Source organism: Hemitrygon akajei, chromosome 1 (genome assembly GCF_048418815.1).
Source record: "Hemitrygon akajei chromosome 1, sHemAka1.3, whole genome shotgun sequence".
In the NCBI taxonomy this organism is placed as follows: Eukaryota; Metazoa; Chordata; class Chondrichthyes; order Myliobatiformes; family Dasyatidae; genus Hemitrygon; species Hemitrygon akajei.
This window is the reverse complement of record NC_133124.1, coordinates 26,601,788-26,621,561: the sequence shown is the minus strand read 5'-3', so window position 1 is coordinate 26,621,561 and position 19,774 is coordinate 26,601,788. Positions and strand designations below refer to the sequence as shown.

At 44.8% G+C, this 19,774-nt stretch overlaps 1 long non-coding RNA gene across 1 annotated transcript; it reads left to right on the top strand.

The window, feature by feature from the left end:
• Nucleotides 1-14,106: 14,106 nt before the first annotated feature.
• Nucleotides 14,107-18,799, top strand: LOC140725039 (uncharacterized). The gene is made up of 2 exons (XR_012098244.1): nt 14,107-14,812; nt 17,639-18,799. It is a non-coding gene; the product is annotated as an uncharacterized lncRNA (long non-coding RNA).
• Nucleotides 18,800-19,774: the final 975 nt, after the last annotated feature.

The window sequence follows — 19,774 nt, the reverse complement described above, 5'->3', positions numbered from 1 at the left end:
CTGTTCTAATAAAGAGCCTCAGCCCAAAATATTGATTCTTTATTCCTTTCCATAGATGCTGCCTGACCTGTTGAGTACCTCCAGCATTTTGCACCTGCTCCTATTTCTTATCATTTTATGAAATAGATTGATCTACATAAAATGCTTTCTAATAAATAATAATAACAGAAAATGCTGGAAACACTTGGCAGGTTAAGACTTTAGGTCTAGGATCCTTTGTCAGATCTGGGAAAGTAAAGTATTTATTTCTCCAGTGCAGCAGTGGCTAATACCAGAGCACATCCTTTTAAGTTGAGCAGAGGAAATTTTAGCAGAGATAATTTTTTTTAAAAAACACAGAGAATGATAACTGCATGGAATGCACTCGTGGATGTGGTTGCAGAGGCTGATACATTAGGATGATTTAACAGACTCTGAGAGAGGCAATGGGTATAAGAACAATGGAAGGTTATGGGCCGTGTAGGATGAAAGGCATAATTTGCTCCTGGAGTATATTTATTTAGGTCAGCACAACATCATGGGTCAAAGTACTCTACTGTTCTATGGTTGAAAATCAAATAAATTTTCAGTAGGAGATGAGTGGGTTGGATGGGTAGAAGAGGAAATAACTCTGATAGGGTGAGATTAAATGGATTAAAGGGGCTGTTGAAGGTGCGTTAGTTTTTTGATGTATTGTTATTGGTGAGACGGTGGGAGATGCATAGCAGACAAAAAGAATAAGAAAAACTGATCTAAAGTGATGACTGGCAGAAATAGCCCATTCTGATTCAGGCAGGAAAAGAAGAGTGCATTGGTCTGGGGTTGGAGAATCTGATACAATGTTTAAAAGATTAGAAAATGCCCCGATGGAGTACTACTGAACAGAAACAGACTTACCCAGACTATATCCCTCTAAACCCTTCTCAGTCAGCTGTCTATCCAAAACTTCTCTTAAGTGTCACAAATAAATCTGATTCTTGCAGCTTGTTCCAAACTCACACCACCCTCTGAGTGAAATAAAAGTTTCCCTCAGGTTCCCTCTTAAATATTTCACATCTCACCCTAAACCTATGATGTCTGGTTCTCATCTCACCCAATCTGTGTGGACAAAGCCTGCATGCATTCACATTATAGTTTAATATAACATTGTAAGACCTCTCCTCACTCTCCTGCGCTCCAGGGAATGAAATCCTTATTTGGGTGGAAGATGATGTTTTTCTTCCCTCAAACTTGTGTTGGACCTTATTGTAAGGTGGAGGATCACAGACACAAAGGTCAGAATGGGCTGGGATAGTGAATTAAGAGGAGGCACCTTGTGAACAGCAAACACAGAGGATCAGCTTGAAGGAAGTGCAGATGCTCGCTCCTGGTTGGGTCTCTGAATGGTGGGAAGGGGAGATGTAAAAGAACAAAATTGTTTCTCCTGCAGTTCCAGAAAGAGCCATAAGATGAGAAACAGTTAGTTGTGGATAGAAGAGTGAGACAAGCAGTGGATTTCTGTTGGAGCTGTTGGAAATTGTGAAGGATTATTGATTGAATACATAGGGTGCTGGGGTAAAAGCTAAGGACCAAGGAAATAGATGAGATGTGGTCAAGGATTCTGTCAATGGGATCTCTACCCAATAGAGGAGCCCTGGTTCAACAAGGAGGAAGACATTTCAGGGCATTTGTGCATGATGCCTCATTGTTGAAATAGAGCCCCCAAAGGAGACGTTGTTCAGGGAAATATAATCAGGTTAACTATGGGTGTTCATGGGCTTGATCAGATGTTTGTGGTTAGCCAGGGAAGGAGACAGAGGTACCCAGAAATAGGAGTGAAGAGTCAGGGACTGTCCATGTGAAGATGGTAGAAATTGGTAGCAAAAGTAACGAGATGTTGGAGTTGTGCATGAGTGTAGGAAGCAGCACTGATACAGTCATCAATGTGCCTAAAAAAGGTTTAAGGGAGTGGACCTGAATAGGATAGAAACAAAACTAGGTTACTTATTTCAAAAATGACAAGTTTAATGTGGGCCAATGTGAGTGTCAATTGCAACATTTGATCTGGAGAAAGTGAGTGGAGGTGGGGGGACAAGTTCAACCAGACAAATGAATGTATTAGTGGAGTGGGGCTTGTTCAGAAAAGTAGTGGAGAGCTCTCAAACCCTGATGTGTGATCGCAGTGAGGAGGACTGTCCATCCATGGTGAAGATGAACTCGTTGGCAGCAGGAATCACACAGGGCTCACTGAAGGGTCTTCCTTCCTCGCTACCATAGTGGACAGAATCTCACCTACTGTAGGACCTCTACTCTCACCTCTCCCCTCATGGACAGAGCCAGAACCGAGTTCTTCTGGCACCCTCAACCAGCCTCCACATACAGTGAATCATCCTTTGATCTAATTCCAACAAGATTCCAGATCGAGACACATATTCCTTTCCCCTAAATGATGCCCTGGTCCAGTCTTCCCTCCAGAATAGCCAATCCCCGTCACATGACACTTTCCATGCCTGAAAGCATAGTCTACCAGGCTCAAGGGCAGCTTCTCTCCCATTTCTGTACAATAAGATTGCTTCTTGGCCTCACAATCTATCTGATTATGATCTTCCACTTTACCATTTACCTGCACTACATTTTCTCTGTGGCTTGACTTTTTTCACGGGGGATATCAGAGGACTACTCATGAAGAAAACGGAGCTGCTCTAGAGCTGTAGTCAAAAATCGGCACTTTGTCAACATCACTGGAACAGATGATCTGCTTATTGATCACTGTTTGCAGGACTTCACTCCCTACATGACAGCAAGACTATGACTGAATGTAAAATGCATCGAAACATCCCAAGATCAATCATAAAAGGTGCCGCATCATTGCAAGAAATCACATTCCCATTTAGATTTTTACTGCAGTTGTTTTTTATTTTGATATTTATGGTTGTTTTACTTGGTGGAAGAGTGCCCAGGTTCCGCCTCGATAAAGCATTACCGTAATCCCATCTGTAATCAGCAAAAGCTTTCAGCTTTCTCAGCCACAGTCACCACAGTGTTCGATATACCAGCGCCTTGAACAAACGAGCAGTAAACTACAAATCCATAACGAGCTTCTCAGCTGCCTTGAAAGTAGAAAAGGTAAAGATTTGTTTGTTTAAGTAAATGATTCATCATATGAAAGAAAAGGTCAACGCAAGTAGATTAATTCAAATTAAAGGGCAGATATTCCTCTGAGGTTACTCAGTCATTGTCCAAGTTATATCCAGGATCCTCCCCACCAACTGAATACACAAGCAGTTATTTTTAAATTACACTCAGGAGAACGCAGTCAGTATTTAAAATCATAATTGTAGCTTAACCAACAATTCCTTCAAACATATTTTGCCTTTAATGTAATTAAATATGTCTCCCAGTGCTACAGCAATCCTGCTGCCTCACGGCACTGGGGACGTGGATTCTATCCAAACCTCAGATGCTATCTATGCAGAGACTGCATGCTCCCCCCTATCCTGATGGGTTTCTGCGTGATGCTCCGGTGTTCTCTCGCATTCCAAAGATAAGGAGGTTGTAGGCTAATTTGTCCCTATTTGTAGATGAGTAGAAGAATATGGGACAGTTTTTGAGTCAAAGAGCTATACAACACAAGAAGAAACCCTTTGCCTTAAATCACCTATGCCAACCAAGATGTCTTTCTGAGCCAGTCTCGTTTGCCTGCATTTGGCCAACATCCCTCTAAACTTTTTTTGTAGGAGCCACCTATCTATTTTCTATCTGCGCTGTATTTTGTGTTGTGCATTTATTAGGTTTATTAAGATAGTTACTCACATGGGTTGGGGCATAGTAGAAGCGAAGAGCTTAGTTATGTATTCATGCTTTGTCTTTGGGGTTACAGTCTACTTTGAGTGGAGCTAGAAAGCGGGACAGGGGTGATAGATTTTTTGTTGCTCATTTAAGACCACTTTAAATCACTTAAATATGTTTGAATATTCTTGAATACATTTAAGAACTCTTCATAGAAACATAGAAAACTAACAACACAATACAGGCCCTTCGTCCCACAAAGTTGTGCCAAACATGTCCTTACCTTAGGAATTACCGAGGCTTACCCAAAGCCCTCTATTTTTCTAAGTTCCATGTACCTATCCAGGAGTCTCTTAAAAGACCCTATCATATCCGCCTCCACCACTGTCACCGGCAGCCCATTCCATGCACTCACCACCCTCTGCATAAAAACTTACCCCTGACATCTCCTCTGTACCTACTTCCAAGCACCTTAAAACTGTGCCCTCTCATGCTAGCCACTTCAGCCCTGGGAAAAAGCTTCTGACTATCCACATGATCAATGACTCTCATTATTTTATACACGTCTATCAGGTCACCTCTCATCCTCCGTCGCTCCAAGGAAAAAAGGCTGAGTTCACTTAACCTATGCTCATAAGGCATGCTCCCCAATCCAGGTAACATCCTTGTAAATCTCCTCTGCAACCTTTCAATGGTTTCCACTTCCTTCCTGTAGTGAGACGACCAGAACTGAGCACAGTACTCCAAGTGGGATCTGACCAGGGTCCTATAAAGCTGCAACATTACCTCCTGGCTCTTAAACTCAATCCTACGATTCATGAAGGCCAATGCACTGTAAGCCTTCTTAACCACAGAGTCAACCTGCATAGTAGCTTTGAGTGTCTTATGGCTTTTCCTGTGGACTCAGACCCCAAGACCCCTCTGATCCTCGAGTCTTACCATTAACACTATATTCTACCGTCATATTTGACCTACCAAAATGAACCACCTCACACTTATCTGGGTTGAACTCCATCTGTCACTTCTCAGCCCAGTTTTGGATCCTATCAATGTCCCGCTGTAACCTCTGACAGCTGTCCACACTATCCACAACACCCCAACCTTTGTGTCATCAGCAAATTTACTAACCCATCCCTCCACTTCCTCATCCAGATCATTTATAAAAATCACAAAGAGAAAGGGTCCCAGAACAAATCCCTGAGGCACTCCACTGGTCACCGACCTCCATGCAGAATATGACCGGTCTACAGCCACTCTTTGCCTTCTGTGGGCAAGGAGAGTTCTGGATCCACAAAGCAATGTCCCCTTGGATCCCATGCCTCCTTACTTTCCCAATAGGCCTTGCATGGGGAACCTTATCAAATGCCTTGCTGAAATCCATATACACTACATCTACTGCTCTTCCTTCATCACTGTGTTTCGTCACAAACTCCAGAAATTCAACCAGGCTCGTAAGGCATGACCTGCCCTTGACAAAGCCATGCTGACTATTCCTAATCATATTATACCTCTCCAAATGTTCATAAATCCTGCCTCTCAGGACATTCTCCACCAGCTTACCAACCACTGAAGTAAGATTCACTGGTCTATAATTTCCTGGGCTATCTCTACTCCCTTTCTTGAATGAGGGAACGACATCCACAACTCTCCAATCCTCTGGAACCTCTCCCATCCCCATAGATGATTCAAAGATCATTGCCAGAGGCTCAGCAATCTCCTCCCTTGCACACCATAGTAGCCTGGGATATATCTCATCCAGTCCCGGTGACTTATCCAACTTGATGCTTTCCAAAAGCTCCAGCACATCCTCTTTCTTAATATCTACATATTAAGTCATCCCTACAATTGCCAAGATCATTTTCCATAGTGAATACTGAAGTACTCATTAAATACCTCTGCCATCTTCTCCCGTTCATATACACTTTTCCACTGTCACACTTGATTGGTCCTATTCTCTGACGTCTTATCCTCTTGCTTTTCACATACTTGTAGAATGCCTTGGGGTTTTCCTTAATCCTGTCTGCCAAGGTCTTCTCATGGCCCCTTCTGGCTCTCCTAATTTCATTCTTAAGCTCCTTCCTGCTCACCTTATAATCTCCTAGATCTCTATCATTACCTAGTTTTTTGAACCTTTCGTAAACATTTTTCTTCTTGACTAGATTTATAACAACCTGTGTAAACCACGGTTCCTGTACCCTACCATCCTTTCCTTGTCTTATTGGAATGTACCTATGCAGAACCCCACGCAAATATCCCCTGAACGTTTGCCACATTTCTTCTGTACATTTCCCTGAGACAATCTCTTCCCAATATATGTTTCCAAGTTCCTGCCCGATAGCCTCACATTTCCCCTTACTCTAATTAAACGCTTTCATAAGACCACTTTCTTAACTTGTCTGTTCCTATCCCTCTGCAATGCAATGGTAAAGGAGAAAGAATTGTGATCACTATCTCCAAAATGCTCTCCCACTGAGAGATCTGACATCTGACCAGATTCATTTCCCAATACCAGATCAACTACAGCCTCGTATGTTTAATATGCTAAGACTGCTTATTTTGTTGTATCATTAATTTAGTTTCATTCATTTTTCAATCGCTTCAAAGTTGTTTGTTTTACAAGTTTCTTAATAGAAGATCAAACGTCTAATTCTACTTTGGAATTTTGTCATTGGATTGGATAGCGCATCATACAGTATCAACCCTCCCCCACCACCATAGTCTCTAAGCAGTTTTGGTTTGTATGAGTAACTGCTACATTTTTTCAAGCCATGTACATGCCTGTATGTTTTTTGAACATTGTGATTTTACCTGCCCGCAGTGTTTCCTCTGCCAGCTCATTCCATATGTGCACAACCCTGTGTAAAAAAGAACACTTTTCAGATTCCTTTACAATTTCTCCTTTCTTACCTTAAAGCTAGACTGAGCTATTCTGGAAAAAAGACGGTGACCATCCATCTTATCAATGCCCCGCCTGATCAGTCTATAAGGTCACCCTTCAGTCTACTGCACCAGCTTAACCAGCCTCTCCTTATAACTCAGGTCCTCCTGTAATTCCTGGTAACATCCTTGCAAATCTTTTCTACACCATTAATGACATCCTTCCTACAGCTGGGCAGCCAGAACTACACGCAATACTCCGAGTGTGGTCTCACCAACAATTGTACAGTTGCAAAGTAGCAACCCAACTACTGTACTCAGTGCCCTGGCCACCCTGCCATTTCAATAAAAGCAGATCACCCCCATCGTTACTTCAAAGGTATTCCACAAAATAAAAAAATTCAAAGTTGAGAGTCCATCTATTGAATTGACTTTATTACTTACATCCTTCATATACGGGAGTCAAAATCTTTGCATTACATCTGTCTAAATGTGAAATTATAGTAATTTGTAATACACATTATGTACAACAGGATAATCAAAATAACATAGAAATACAGTTGTGTCAGCATGAATTAATCAGTCTGATGGCCTGGTGAAAGAAGCTGTCCCGGAGCCTGTTGGTCCTGGCTTTTATGCTGCGGTACTGTTTCCTGGATGGTAGCAGCTGGAATGGATTGTGATTGGGGTGACTCAGGTCCCCAATGATCCTACGGGCCCTTTTTACACACCTGTCCTTGTAAATGTCCTGAATCATGGGAAGTTCACAACTACAGATGCGCTGGGCTGTCTGCACCACTCTCTGCAGAATCCTGCGATTGAGGCAAGTACAGTTCCTATACCAGGCAGTGATGCAGCCAGTCAGGATGCTCTCAATTGTCCCCCTGTAGAAAGCTCTTAGAATTTGGGAGCCCCATACCAAACTTCTTCAACCGTCTGATGTGAAAGAGACACTGTTGTGTCTTTTTCCACCACACAGGCAGTATGTATAGACCACATGAGATCCTCAGTGATGTTTATGCTAAGGAACTTAAAGCTGTTCACCCTGTCAAGCCCACACACATTGATATCTATAGGGGTTAGCCTGTTTCCATTCTTCCTATAGTCCATAACCAGCCCCTTTGTTTTTGGATTTCATATATTTTACCATCTACTACCTTGAGATTCATCTTCTTGCAAGCATTTACAAGGAAAAAGAAATAGAATAGGATTTCACAAAAAAATCTATACATAAACAGATAAAGACTGACAAATAATCAATGTGCAAAAGAAGACAAATTGTGCAAATAAAATAATACTGGGAAAATGAATTGTAAAGAGTCCTTGAAAAGGAGTCTGTAGGTCGTAGAATCAGTTCAGAGTTGTGGTGAATGGTTCAAAGGTTCGTTTTATTATCGAAGTATACAACTCTGAAATTCTTCAATTCTCCAGGTGGCCATGAAACCAAGAAAGAAAAGAAAGGCAGTATGATCATCAACCCCCAAATCCCCCCTCCCCATAAAAATCAAACAAAGTGGAACAGGCACATCGACGCCCAAATCCCTCCTCCTGCACAAAAAAATGAACAAAAATGGATCAGGCATATCAACTCCCCCCCCCACCCCCCCTAATCCCTCCTTCCGCACAGAAACCAAGCAAAACAGAACAGGCACATCAACACCTCCCACCAAATTTCTCCTCCCACACAAAAAAATGAAGTAAGTTAATTAGGTACATCAACACCCCCTCCCCAAATCCTTCTTCCCACACAAAGAAAGAACAAGGTGGATCAGTCACATCGAACCCTGCCCCCCAATCCCTCCTGCACAAAAAATACCGAACAAAACAAATCAGGCACATTGACCCCCCCCCCCCCCAATCCCTCCTCCCGCATAAAAAAAGCCAAGAAGATAAGGCAATAAAACACAGAATATAAAAGCGATAACAGTCTAAGTACACATCCACCTGGACAACACTGTGCACTCCCCCTCTCTGGTAGCGTAGTAGAGTGATCAAAAGGCACTCACCCTCTGCTCTCACTTTGATGCTTCAATCACCCTCGCTGCTTCAGTCAGCAAGCACTGGAAGCTTTAATCATTGAAATTGACCTTGTGCCCTGTCCTGCAGCCTGCCCACCACCAGGCTGGCAACTTCTTTGGCAACCAGACTAAGCCTGCAGAGAAAATTAAAGTAACAGATACTGCAAACTTGATATTGTTAGCTGCTGGATGCATTTATGGAGTCATAGAGTTGTACTGCACAGAAACAGGCCTTCCAGCCCACTATCTCTATCCTAACCATTCTGCTCATCTACACATCCTAATTTTGTGCTTTAGGTCTTTACCCCCTCTATGCCTTGTCTCTGTAAGTATCCGCCTATATGTCTTTTAAACAATGTGTTTGAATTTGCCTCCAGCACCTCCCCTGGCAGCATGTTCCAGATATCAAACACTCTCATCTTAAAAAAACCAAGATCAGTTGATATAAACATTATATAATACAATGACCATTTGTGGTGAATGAAATCACTATAAAAGGAGGGCTGGAATGTTTGCATTTATATAGCCCCCACCATGACTGCAAGATGTTCTAAAGTGCATTCATGCCAATTACCTTTCCTGAAGAATGGGGGTAATGTCAGCTAACTGGAGCAGAGGAACACCAGTGTGATGATAACCAGACAACCTGTTCTAGTCATGTTATTCAGGGATTAAATAATGGTCAGGAAAGCATTTGAGAAATCACGTGAAGCCTTGTTAATATAGCTCGGGTGCAATGGTTTACAAAAAGATCGCCATCACCTTCTCAAGGTGGCCAATAAATGCTGACTCTGAAAGTAGTGCCCTTCATCCCAGAATTTAATTTTTAAAACAGAGATCTTCCTCTAATGACTCCGTTAAGCTGTTTTCTCAGACGATTTCTGAAACAATAGGACTATGTTTTCAATTAGAAAACCTAGGATATATTTTATATTCCATCTTAAATGCATTTATCTTTCCCTTTCAGGGTTCTTTTGAAGACCCTGACCTGGAGTTGCACGCTGACTTTCGTTCTTTGGGGGAATGGGACCCACTCTCAGGTCTCATAACCGGCCATTGTTTGACACGCCAAGGGCTCGGCCTAAGAGTCCGGCTTGGATTTGGAAGCCTAGGATCTCAGGACTCTGGAGACAGGCAGATCGAGGGTCGGTGTCACGGCAGGAGTCCCGTGTGTCATCGGGGGAGTCGGAATATCTACAGCTGTGTGCCCGGAGACCCAAGATCTTTGAGATCTTCAGGCACCGAGCTTGAAAAAAGCAACGTAACGGACTTTTAACATCGTAAACCAGCGAGTTGTTTGCCATGTCTCCCCACTCGCTGGGAAAATGGAGACACCTCTTTCCCCCTTATTAGGGAGAGAGAGCCTGTGGTATGTCGTATACCAGGTGAAACGTGAAGTCTTTGGGGTAACTGCAAGTCTGTGTCTTTGCTGTTGTTTTGCTCAAGCTTGAGTGCTCGGTGGCGGGTGCCGATGCTTTTTTTCCTGTCGGTGGGGGGGGGGGGAGGGGGATTGTTGCTCGCTGCCACTTACACACGGGAGGGAGGGGAGCTGGGGGGACTTTGGGGTTCTAACATTTAACTGTCGTTCATTCTTTGGAGCACTCCTCTGTTTTTGTGGATGGCTGTGAAGAAAAAGCATTTCAGGATGTATATTGTATACATTCCTCTGACATTAAAGTAGACCTTTGAACATTTGATTACACCTTTAAGTAGCTTGGGTTTGAAAACTCTTTCATTCTATGTCAGTAAAATAACCATAACAGAGCAAAACTTCCATTCATTAACTGTAGCCACATTGTTGAGAAGGAGAGGGGATTTGCATTTGCATAATGTGGTGCCATCTTAAAAGTTTCTTCCCTCAGACAGTAAATCTGATCAACCATTCTCAATGGCCCCCAACCCCCTCTATATACTGCGTCAGTCAATGCACTGCACTGTGAACACTTTAAACCAATTTTTTATAAAGCTGTTTACATTATAGGTACATGCTAGTATTCATGCAGTTTATTGCATATCTGAGCTTTAACCTCTAACTTTAGATAATTGTTCATTATTTATAATTGTTGAATGTTGTTTTTTGTTACATATCATGCCAACATACCACAGCAAATACCTAATACATGTAAATGTATATGACCAATACAGTTGATTTTTGATAGTTAATCTTGATGTTAAGATGCCCAGATCCACAGCAGTATACAAATGTCTGGGCCAAATGATCGTTGGGGCGGAGGGAGAATCCCACTGTGTATCGATGATTCCAAGGCAGTGCAACCATTTAATTTAGGCATAGACTATTTAGGAGAAAATGAAGATACCTTTGACAGGATGATGTGATTTTGCCAGCTTTATGTTGTCCCCAGACATCACCAATGATGGGAGTGGATGTAAACATCATATGCCTCTTACTGGCTGATGAAATCCTAGGGTACATCAAAGCCAAAACTGATCAAAATAAGAGCTGGTTTGGTTTAGAGTAATTAGTGATCCCTCTGTAAACAGTAGTTATAATATTATATCAATGTTTGCTACATATTTCCTGCTGTAACTGGTATTCTGTCCTAATCCACATAATTTGTACTTGCAATCAAAACACAATTTTCATTTGCATATCTAGCTCGAATCTTCACTCTGTGTGAATAATGTAAAGACCAGAGATCCATGTGATGACAGCCACGTATTATCATCCAGAACGGCATTAAATATACTCTCAGTGACCCGTATATCTCTAATAAAATGGCCACTGAAAGGTTCAAAGGTTCAAAAGTTTATATAATATCAAAGTACACAGCTCTGAGATTTGTCTTCTCCAGATAGCCACGAAACAAAGAAAACCATGAAAGTGATTCAAAGAAAAACATCAACACCACACGCACAAAAAAACAAATCTTGCTAAAACGACACAATCATCAACCCCACCACCACCCCCCAGTGAAAAAAATGCACAAATGGCAAGAACACCAAATTCCAAGCCCTCCTGCACAAAAAATGCTAACAAATCACACCAAGCGGCAACTAGGAAGAACAGGCAAAAATACAGAATCTTAAAGAAGACTAAAAGAGTCAAATTTGAACTACAGTCCACAGCCCAATCCATAAATGGCAGAACTTCGGTAATATCCTCCGATGGCATCGGGGGAGAGACAGAGCACTCAAATGCATATGCCTTCCCTCGGGAGCAGAGAGCGACAGATCTATCACACACAGTCACCTTGTGCTCGTAGTCTTCTGTTGCTGTAGACCATCCACCTCAAAGTTCGACATTTGTGCATTTAGAGATGCTCCTTTGCACACCACTGTTGTAACACGTGGTTATTTTAGTCATTGTCACCTTCCTGTCAGATTCAACCAGTCTGGCCATTCTCCTCTGACTTTTCTCATTAACAAGGCATGTTTGCCCACAGAACTGCCACTCACTGGCTGTTTTTGTTTATTTTTCACAGCATTCTCTGTAAACACTGGAGACCGTTGTGCATGAAAATCCCAGGAGATCAGCAGTTTCTGAGATACTCAAACCACCCCGTCTGGCACCAACAATCATTCCACAGTCAAAGTCACTTAGATCACATTTCTTCCCCATTCTGATGTTTGTCCTGAACAGCAATTCAGCCTCTTGGCCATGTCTGCATGCTGTTATGCATTGAGTGGCTAATCACACATAATTGGCTAATTAGATATTTGCCTTATCGAGCAGGTGTACCTCGTAAGGGAATGAGATGGTGGCTTGAATGAGAAATACTCAAGGAATCTGGGAAATTGTGATTAGAATAGGTAACTTTTGTCACTGCTCCTCCCTGGAGGCTGCTCACACTTATTAGAGGGAGAAGCTGTAATTCCCACCTCACTATCCCTCAAAAACAAGCATTCAGTATGAACAACGGCGGTCTGTTAGACAAACTGAGGTCCATCATAACTTTAAGGACATAAAATTAATCTATGTGCAGTATACTTACTGTAATACTACATGTTACAAATTACTATAATTTGCACGTTGCATATTCTGACAGAGACATAACATAAAGATTTTCATTCCTCATGTATGTGACATTAGGCGGCAGCACCAACCTTGAATCCGCCCGCCTCCAGAGCCATGAAAATCCAGCACTCTGAAGGCGCAATAGTTTTCCAGGCCGTGTCCTTGGCACATTGAAAAGCAGCCGGTCGTGAGGACGTGAGACTGGGTCCCATTTCTGCAAAGAACCGAAGTCAGTGTGTAACTCCAGGTCAGGGTATTGAACCGAAGCCTGCAGATATTCAATGAAGAACTTATACTGGAGAAAAGATAATTCCTGTGGAAATGACATTCGTAACAGTGAAATACAACAACCAACAAAACACGTTGAACTTATACATGGTATAAGCAGGAGGGCCAGTATTGTGGGGACATGATTGGATGACACAACTACAACTTGATTGGAGATCCATCCATCATTTTGCATGCCACATCCTCTCCAGTGAAGCCATATGAAAGTGAATGAAGAAAGATACTGGATGATGCCACAGCAATGTTTAAACATAGCATTGGAAAAATCAAGCATGTCAAGGGTAAAATAGTGTAAGATGAAAATGCCATACCCAACCTTTGCAAAGTTCGTTGGGTTCCTTCTACCATCCTTGTAAAAGTAGCAAAGGGGGCTGAAGGAATTCCTTCCAAGGTTGAGTAGAGCCCATGAGCAACACCAGTGGTCCCAGCAGCCAAGAAGAATGGGTCTTTCAGGATCTGTGGTGACCAGTGATTCCGCCAGAAAAAGTGGGATCTCTCAGTGGTCACCCACTTTAATTCCACTTCCATTCCCATTCTGATATGTCCATCCATGGCCTCCTCCACTATCATGATGAGGCCACACTTAGGCTGGAGCAACAACACCTTATATTCCATTTGGGTAGCCTCCAACCTGAATCCATGAACATAGATGTCTCAAATTTCCGGTAATGCCTCCCATCTCCCCTCATTCACTATTCTCCATTCCCTTTTCCCACTCTCACCTCATCTCCTTGCCCATCCATCACCTCTCTCTGGTGCTCCTTCCCCTTTTCTTTCTTCCATGGCCTTCTGTCTCTTTCACCAATCCACTTCCCAACTCTTTACTTCATCCCTCCCCGTCCGTTTCACCTACTGCCTGGCATTTCTCTCTCCCCTCCCACCACCTTTCAAATCCACTCCTCAGCTTTTTCTTCAGTCCTCCCGAAGGATTTCAGCCCAAAATGTCGACTGTACTCTTTTCCTAGATGCTGCCTAGCCTGCTGAGTTCCTCCAGCATTTTGTGTGTGTTGTTGTATAGTGCATACATACTTATATAATAAATAAACCTACAAACCTTTGAACCTTTGAAATCTTTAGGCCTGCGTGGGGCAATTTAAGATTTCCTATGCCATTAATGTCTGTACATGGTAGCTGTATTATTTAGTGTACTGTGTATATAGTTGATGCATTCTCTACTGAGTTGGAGTTTATAGCTAATGTTGGGGTTAATTAGTATTGGGGTTAATTAGTATTGGGGTTAATTCGTGTCGGGGTTAATTCGTGTTGGGGTTAATTCGGGACCGCCATTACAGGTCAGGAGTGGCTCACGTAACGCACATCATGTTAGGAAGCTGGAATGCGAGCGAGGGGGAGCGAAACTGGGGACCCCGCTACACCGATACTATTAGTGTCACGCGATACAGTAAACAAAAGAAACAGGTAACTCGTGAGCATCTGGCTATGGGCCAATAGATGGACACGAGTGCCCGATATTACCTAATATGTAACGGGGTATTGTGGTGGGGGGAAAAAGGGATATAAATAAGAGCAGATTGTAAGGAGAGGCCAGAAAGCGCGCCTTCTCCAGCGATTTCCTTGACTCGCTGTACCAGTTACGATTCCAGCCAATAAAGCCACGTTTTGCTATATTCCGATGTTGGTTGTCTCTCTTCCTAAAAGAATACAGGGCAGAATTTCAAGCCCAACATTTGGTGACCCCGACGTGGGGAGGGAGAGACAACACAGGCTGGCGGGTCTGTCGGCAGACAACTTGCGGCCGCACATCGAGTAAGGTAAAGAAGTGCCTGTTATATCTAAGACTTCCACTAGATAGTCAAATTACTGAGTTAGATCTTGTCTGCCGACGGAACCTCACCAACCCCAAATTACCTCGAGAGAGTTCATTCCAGGTGCGGAATCGTGACTGGTAAGTACTTATTTTTCTTATCCGTTTTAGCAGGATCCTCCGCCCGTGGAAAAGTCTTCTGAGTGAGGGGAGTTGAGAAACCCGCCGCCCATAAGGGCATAAAAGTCTCAGAAGTGAGGAGGAGAAAGTGTTCCGTGGTACACCTTAGTGCACGGGGATTTTGACTGCGCCTACCTTAGACCGGTTGTTAAGAGGAGAAATCTCCCACGCGAAGGTCAGGTTTTGAAAGGCGACTGTCCCACATTTTGATCCTCTCTGTGCACTAGGGAGCCATGGAACACTTCAACTTTAAGTTACCAAAACTCAAGACACCTGCGTGTTGAACAACCCGGTGTCCCGTGGTGGCGACTGAGCCTAAACCACGGCACTAATCTTACATCGCAGCTATTGTTAGATAATGCCATTATGGACCCCAACAATGTACTTCAGGTACTAGACCAGGCACCCCACCAGAAAGACCACCTTCTAAGTGAGGTTCGACGCACCCTTGTAGACCCCGTTCACATGGCTAAAATTTTGGATAACCTGGCAGCGAATCCCCAAGCATCTGCCAGAACAGTGATAAAATTAGGTAATCCGCCCCCTGCCTGGGAGGGAATAAAGCAGGCCCCGCCACACAAATGGAAGACGGAGCTCACAATGAGTCTGACCCCAAAGTGGGAGTCACGGGATTGGCCTGAGAAGGGATCAATGCAATCAAACTTTCCGCGTGGCATTGGACCTTTAACAACCGTGCCCCTATCGGGCACCGCCCATCCGGCGAGTACAACCGCGGAACTGGGGTTTGTGGCAGTCCACCTCACGTATCCCCCTAATTCAGACTTCACCCAAAAGGAGTCCGCGACTGTGGCCCCCGCCACTGTCGCTGCAAATAGACCACGCACTGGAGAGGTGCTCCAGAGCGTCAGGCACTCGATCTCCCATAACAATACAGTAAAGGTAGGTGAAAAGAAATTACACATGTTAGAAAAAAAAGCCTTCGGGCGTGGAGAGACAAAGGATGGTTCCCAGCCGATGACCAACCATTTCTGATCCTCTCCTTGCTGGCTAAATTTCAACTTCGTGTCCTCAATGATATGGAAAACAGACGAGGAGAGGCAAAACGAAAGTTTTTTGGGAAATCCAAGTCCGTAGCCAAATTAGAGGATGAGGATGTGTATCTCAAGGAATTCCTGTCCCGGTTCCAGGCGCATGCGGACAAACCGCCAGGGAACTCCGTGCTCCCGCGCCCCACACCAAGGGAGTCAGCCACGTGTCCAGACCCCGAGACTGACCCCGCAGACCCAGAGTGGATCATAGACCACCAGCCTCTTTACCCACCATTTCCCTCCGGATGGTCTAACGCCGCTCATGCCCCGCATCACAATATCCCAGTAACGGCCCCTCCACCATATGCAGAGCCCCCCCAGCCACCCAAAGCAGATCTAGCACCATCAGTCCCGTCAGCCCCGCAGGAGAATGTCCAAGCTCCTATGATGGAAATAAAAGGTGGTATTATTGACGTAGAGGACCCCATCCGAGAACATATGCTCACCCTGCTGACGCAGCACAGCCAGCAACTAAAAGAACTCACTGCCCTGACAGAGGAGGAGGCGAGGACTCTCAAGGCCCATGTCGCCCTCCCGAGGGAAGGGGAGGACTGGCCGGACTGGTGCCTGCCCTCCGAACCTCCCCACTCAGAGTCATTCCAGCGCGTCGCCCAGGCTGGCCGACATGCCGCCCTCACGATTCTAGGTGGCAAGAGAGACCCTGAGCTGAGGCGACAGACCGAGCCTCAAGGGCCTCCAGAGGAGGACTCGGTAGTAGTCACAGGGTATGGACTGCGAGCCACACTGGTAAAAGGCAGCCCGTCCATAGGTCAGGCTAACGGACCCGACCCCTTGGAGGACGGGGATAGCACGCCGGGGGATGGTGTCTCCTGGCGGGGTCTACAGGGCCCCCTACTGGCCACACAGGGAGGGGGGGTAAAGTATGTCCCCTGGGCCCGTACTGATCTGGACACGTTAATAAAAAAGCTGCTGCCACTAACAAATGGGGCGGCGGCGTGGATACGGACCTTTGAGAGGGAGACCTGCCAGGACCGCTTAGCCCTAGCCGATATACGTACCATATTGCTGAAGGTCCGGGCGGAAGAGGCACTGAGCCAAGCACAGAAGCTGGCAAAGTGCACCCGCGCAGATGAGTCATCCCTATTTGACCCGTCTAGGAACCGGTTTTGGGACTCCCTAAAATCTCCCCACTATCCCCACTAAAATCTGCACAGACAATGGCACCCACTTTAAAAACGAACACTTGGCCAGAGTAGAGGGCGTTCTAGGGATAACCCATCGGTTCGGCAGTGTCTACCACCCGGAAAGCCAGGGCCTAGTGGAAAGAGCAAATCGAACCATAAAAGACAAAATTGCAAAAGTAATGGCAGGCACCCAGCTCACTTGGGTGGAGTCTCTCCCCCTGGCTCTGATGTCCATGCGGCAAGAAAAGAATGGGGAAACTTTTCTAACACCACACGAGATACTAACCGGGACCGCGCACATCGCCACGGTGGGAGGAAAACTGGGAGACAATGAATCAGGACATGACCCAATACATGAGAGTCCTGGGCCAGATGGTGAGGCTCATAGCTAAACAAGTCAGGAATGCCCACCCTGAGGATGCAGCCCCCGAGCTGCCGCTAAAAATAGATGAGGTCTACCTGCGGCAACCAGGGCGCTCCTGGAGCGAGCAGCGATGGCATGGCCCGTACCCTGTTACAGAAATTTCAAACAATACACTCAAGGTGGGAAGGGAGGGGGACAATAACTGGCACCATTTCTCGCACTGCTCCAGGACAAAGAAAGGAAGACGATTGATCCCGACTCCGACATAGAGGAGGAGGAAGCTGAGGAGGATGACGCCATGGAAAACCCTGATATGGGTAGGAGTGATGCTCCTAGGTAAGGCGCCGATGGCCGAAGCGAACAATACAGGCCCGGACGGATCACTGACCAAGGGTTTGACTAAATTGCGGTCCCTGGCCAATGAGCTAAAGCAACAATCGGGAGTCAATAACCCAGTGCTGGATTGGTTGAACCGTATGTTTGGGAAATGGGGGGTCCTATTTGGACAGTTGGCTTTAGGACTGTCTATTTCAATTGCTATCTTTATCACGTGTGGTTGTTGTTGCATACCCTGTATCAGGACCCTAGTTGTCCGAACTATAGATCGAGCCTTGACTGGAAAGGATGGACCTCCACCGGCGTACCAGGCACCCTTGTTCCCGGTGGAAGGGGAGATCGAGGCCCTCCCGAAAGCGGACGCACTATGGAAGAACATGGACTGGAATGGGCCATGCCAAGGAGGAAATTGAGAGTTGCTTTTGAATAAGTCTTCTGAAATGTTGCATGCTACTTGTATAAATTGCGTATGTTTAGGGAACCCCTACCCATATTTTGTGACCCTAGGTCGGACAAATCAGGATGTGCAAATAGGGAGGACATGCCAAAGAGTGCTGGGGGACGCTCACCTCCCTGCCTGATCCCGGCAGCCGCGGAAAAGATTGTAAGGGATGTGGGGATGTGGCCTCTGGGAGGGAGTGTTGGGGTTAATTAGTATTGGGGTTAATTAGTGTCGGGGTTAATTCGTGTCGGGGTTAATTCGGGACCGCCATTACAGGTCAGGAGTGGCTCACGTAACGCACATCATGTTAGGAAGCTGGAATGCGAGCGAGGGGGAGCGAAACTGGGGACCCCGCTACACCGATACTATTAGTGTCACGCGATACAGTAAACAAAAGAAACAGGTAACTCGTGAGCATCTGGCTATGGGCCAATAGATGGACACGAGTGCCCGATATTACCTAATATGTAACGGGGTATTGTGGTGGGGGGAAAAAGGGATATAAATAAGAGCAGATTGTAAGGAGAGGCCAGAAAGCGCGCCTTCTCCAGCGATTTCCTTGACTCGCTGTACCAGTTACGATTCCAGCCAATAAAGCCACGTTTTGCTATATTCCGATGTTGGTTGTCTCTCTTCCTAAAAGAATACAGGGCAGAATTTCAAGCTCAACACTAAGCAGGGAGAAGTGCTGTGTATTTAATATGTAAATATATTTCAGTAATCTTGTATACAGGCAGCCACAAAACAAAGAAACCTAATAGAACCCATTAAAAAAGAGGACCGTTAAATCCCTAATGTGCAGAAAAACTAGTGCAAACAATAAAAGTAACCAAATAACATTCAGAACTGAAGTTCACAGAAGTGAGTCCACAGCCAGGAAGCCTGTCACAGCCGATCAGTAATGAAGAGTAAAAAGTTCATCTTTGTTGTCTAATTCAGTGAGTAATTGATATTGGTATTGGCATAGGAATTGATTTATTATTGTTAGATGTACCAAGATACAATGAAAAGCTTGCACTGCATACTGCTTACACAGATCAAATCATTATACAGTGTACTGAGCTAGAATAAGGTAAAACAAGAACGATGTAAAAACTACTGAAAATGTGCAGTGTAGGAAAACATAATAGACAAGACAGTAGGTGCAGGAGTAGGCCATTCGGCCCTTCTAGCCAGCACCGCCATTCACTGTGATCATGGCTGATCATACACAATCAGTACCCCGTTCCTGCCCTCTCCCCATATCCCTTGACCCCGCTATCTATAAGAGCTCTATCTAACTCTCTCTTGAATGCATCCAGAGACTCGGTCTCCACTGCCTTCTGGGGCAGAGCATTCCACATATCCACCACTCTCTGGGTGAAAAAGTTTTTCCGCATCTCTGTTCTAAATGGCCTACCCCTTATTCTTAAACTGTGGCCTCTAGTTCTGGACTCACCCATCAGCGGGAACATGCTTCCTGCCTCCAGTGTGTCCAATCCCTTAATCTTATATGTTTCAATCAGATCCCCTCTCATCCTTCTAAATGATAGCAATATTAACATCCCGGTTACAATTAATAGCTTCCAATATTAGGACCATCTGCTA